Source organism: Crocodylus porosus, unplaced genomic scaffold (assembly GCF_001723895.1).
Source record: "Crocodylus porosus isolate Cpor-Errol unplaced genomic scaffold, CroPor_comp1, whole genome shotgun sequence".
Taxonomy (NCBI): Eukaryota; Metazoa; Chordata; order Crocodylia; family Crocodylidae; genus Crocodylus; species Crocodylus porosus.
The window spans coordinates 4,938,210-4,942,644 of NW_017728939.1; the positions used below are offsets into that span (position 1 = coordinate 4,938,210).

General features: G+C 37.5%; 1 protein-coding gene across 1 annotated transcript in view; it reads right to left on the reverse strand.

The window, feature by feature from the left end:
- The window catches only part of LOC109318455 (protein argonaute-1), a 124,413-nt gene that overhangs the window by 9,070 nt on the left and 110,908 nt on the right, over window positions 1-4,435 (reverse strand). The gene's annotated exons all lie outside the window — the stretch shown is intronic.

Here is a 4,435-nt window from a genome sequence, read left to right on the forward strand (position 1 = left end):
CCCTCCACCCCGACCCCCACCTTGCCTTTACGCACCTTTAGCTGCTCAGCCCCAAACCAGTTTTTGATCTTAGTGTTTTAGTAAGTATGGATTCCTCAGACTCTGCTAGATAGGTAAGACATAGGGTCCTGTACATACCAGTTTCACACCTCATAACTAACGTAAAGTTACAAAGATTTTCTACTAGCAGAAAATACTGACTAGCACAAGCCCTAACTACTAGTTTTCAACTTTACAAAAATAATGAGTTAATTGGCTTAGTGAAGTTTTTAATTAAAAGATGTGCCAAACAATATGATATCTCATACCCAATGCTGATTTCAAGTACCATCTTTGGGTAGGAAAGTAAGCCAGGAATACTTTTCCATTTGACCTCTACACATGGATATTCGACCAGATCAACCTAACTGACCAGTGGCAGCCACAATTATTCCACAACACTGCAACTGACAGCATTTACCTGGCATGAAAAGAAACAAAGGTAACCATTTGGAAAAAAAAAAAGATCTCCGATATCTGTACATTTATTGTTTTCATGTATATAATCTGAGCTTTTGATTCCTCTGGTACAAAAAGTGCTTTGAGAAAGGATCTATTCCCCTCAGTTCACAAGATTAAAAAATATCAAAGGTGGACAAGTCTCAAGGTACGAGTACATATGTAAACTCAGAAAGGCCTCATTTTTAAATCGAAGGAGTCTGAGCTTGGAAGCTTCACTGCTGTGAACTCAAGCACTAGTAGAAAACCAATAAGATGTATACAGAGGTGGTTACTACATAATGTCCTATGCTAGACTTCACAGGACAAGTATTTGCACATAAGAGAAATGAAAACAATTTAGGACCAATGGCATCTTGAAATAATTTGACTGACAACCTTCCAGAATCCATTCTACCTGTAAAAGCTAAGCCCAAAAGAAATACCCTTTGGGCACTTTTAACCAGTTTAAACAGTTAAACAGCAATCTAACAATCCTGAGTAAAATTGGCCACACTAAGTGCCCCACGAATCCAAAGCTACTTTAAACGGAGTCATCAGTCACTCTGTTAGCAGATGTTGCAAGAGTGTAACACTACAACTACAAAAGATTCTCAATGCTTCTTCCCAAATTTGGATCCACTAGTCACTAGATCACAAATCTGGCAAAGACCTATAGTTAGCTTATTAGAAGCGCTGCCTCCAATTCTGGGAAAGTGGTTCCTAACCTTTGGCACATGTACCAGTATTATTACTTCGGGGATGTGTAGTCAGTACCAGAGGCTGCCGCACCCCTTACTCTCTACTGAGCCCCAAGAGGGTGCTCTCATTGCTTGAGAGGTTAGTGGCACTTGCTAGTACAAATGAGGTCTTAGTTTGGAAAACTGGTACACTGCCACAGAAGGCTGGGAACCATCGTTTTAGAGAGATATATGAATACCAGGCCAACTCATCTGCAAAAACAGAACCGTCAGCCTTTGCCCATGTCCCTTGCTGGGCTTGATATGAACAGCTCCTGTGAAGATGAGGGGGATCAGGTATGTCACTCAAGATTTCCCCAAAAGCACATAAAACTTGAGAAACTTTTCTTTAAAGGAGAGCAGGTACAAAAATAAAAGAAATCCATATACTCTGAAAATACACTGGAAACTGCCACCACAGATGAGGTACCATTTGCTCCCTCCCCACCCCCCGCCCCCAACTGCAAACATCAAAATATATATGTCTTTAAACAAAGGAAGAATATCTGGCTATTTAATCTCAGTTAAAATGACAGCACCCTTTTGTTACACTTTATACTTCACACCATTAATTCTCTTCTGAAAAATGCGATACCACATCTAACTAAGCCTTGATTCCTGCTCATCTCCTCATTTCCCTAGTGCAGTAATTGTCCGTCTCCGTTTAAATAAATATAGCAGCTACAGTATCATACGTGTGTGGCCCTCACAAAGCCAGTAACTTGATATTGTAATACAAACATGTATCGGCACTTTATGTAGACATCTGCAAAACCAAGAATAGAAATTAAAACTTCTAGCTCCTCTTCACATGAAAACCAGTTCCGCTTGTCCACTGAGTGAGCAGCTTAAAGTCACTTGCCCAATTAATGCAGTGGGTTTTTTAAATTTTTTTTTGTTTCTTTTTGGTGAAAGCAGCAAGCAAAATAATTTAAAACTTTCAAGCCATAGTCGCTGAGTGTGGGCAGGATAGGAAACGGACAGTGTATCTGAAGGGAAAAAGTTAAAAATCTACTCTTTCTTTCTTTAAAGGACTTCTCATGACAAAAGCCAGGAATCCACAAGAAGTTTTTAAAAAAAGAAAATCCTCAATTTTAATTTCATAGACTAGATTTCATAGGGCTGCAAGGGACCTCATAAGATCATCAGGTCCAGCCTCCATAAAAAACCTAACCTTGGCCTTTACAGACAGGACTACTAGCTAGAGCACTCTCAAGAGGAAACTGTTCAGCAAGTCCAAGAAGAGAACTACTAAAGGGTTTATTTGGAAGTCTAGTTATTCAGTTATGCTGATCTCCCTGCAGCAGATTTATTCAAAAGGAGCTGAAACCTAAGTGCAAGAAATAGCAAAAAAACAAAGCCAGGACATTTCATTTTGGGATCTGCAGTCCCACTGCTGTGCACACGACTCCCCAGTCTTTCCAAGAGCTCCTGGGCTACATAGGGATCTGTGACATAACCCTCCTTCTCTTTTCTCCTCAGCCCCCTGAGCCATTCATACACTGCCCACAGTCATGATTATTTCCAGTGCACTTTTAAAATTCTGCAAAGAAACAAAAAACAAGAAATTTTGCATTATCTTTCTTGGTATTGGGAAAAAAAAAATATGTATATACACCAAGTATTTAGTGAAACGCTTTGAGACAGTGTTGTGAACAGCACTACATACATCTTAGTACAAAATACAAAATGCACAAAATACAGTACTTTTTTCTGGCAGAAAATGGGGAAAATTCATGCTTACTGAAGCAAAATGGGCTCAGATTTTAGGCTCAAAATACAGTAAATTGGCAAACAGATTACATAAGAATGACAGGAGATAAGTCAGGTAATTTATACCAACCCACTGGTTTTCATGTGGAGAGCAGGTAGAGTTCCAAAGGGCTGGGATAACAGCAATGCCCATATAAACAAATCTGCAGTATATATGTATGTATATATACTATGAACCAGTGCAAATAAAACAGTCAAAAATGCAGTTCACGAGTTTACAAAGTGCAAAACTCCCCTGATCCCCTTATTGAATAAATGCTCACCTCTGACATCTTAAATATTTCATTTTAACTTTAAAAAGTGGAATGAACAAAAGTCCCATTAAATTTGTTTCATATTTCAGTGATTTAACTTGTTAAAAGTATCCCAGCCCTCGTGTTTTATTTGTAAAGTGAAATGAAGTCACCAATACCTTAATTTTAAAAGGAAAGTCACTATGAAATCAGCAAAATTGGCTAAAAACTTCATTAACTCCTTAAGACATTTTCCTGATTAAATGTCTGATATATTTAAAGTAAGAACATGAAAACCTAGATCTCCAATAAAAAACAGTCCAATTAATTCATATAACTTCATCTCTTCAATCCAAAGATGCAGACAGTTCCTTTGTTAAACCAAAATACAGCCCGATTGCCAAGAGTAAAGCTTGCAGGATTCAAAAAGCATGTTTGCTATTCTTTGATGTTTTGATTTAAAAAAGGAAAAAAAAAAGATTCCCCTCAACTATAAAAACTTTCCTTTCAAAATTAAGGCATTTACTTTGTCCTTTTAAAATTGTGGAGGTGTCCATTCTCCCACAGTTAGTGGTACAAATGCCGCTTTAATACAGCTAAACGGACACAGTTTTCCTCTCAAACGGCTTATTGCACTAAAAGATAGCAAAAACAAGTTGTCAGTTTTTGTTTTTTTTAAACAAACACGGTTACATTTCTAAAAATAAAAATTGATGTTGCCCATATGTTTTGTAATAATTAAATTAAAGCATTATTATTACTCTAATAAATATAAAAGAAACAAAAGGAAGCTAAACTTCAAAAACACATACATATATGAAATCACATTAAGGTGTGAGAGGCAGCAAGTAAACTAGCAATTTTTTTTTTTTTTTCCCAAAAAGACCTTATCTAGAGTTTCAGTTCTGGTGTTTACTACAAGGAACCCCGTCAAACACGGGACTTCAGATATCACGTGAAGCTCAAATATGTATGCGACTTGCCAGATGGAAAAGTAGTTGAAACTTCTGGACAAGATAAAACAGCAGCTTTAGTAAATTCACCAGGGAGTAAGAAGAGTTTGGATCACTACTGCCTGCACATATACTACTAGCTTTTGATTGGTTTTGTTTCATTTTAAAAAGGGAACTATTGGAGCTGAGGACTCCAAGTTGTGAAGACAGACAAAAGGCAGCAGTTGGCTAAATTGCTCAAGAGCAAATTGGATGCTTA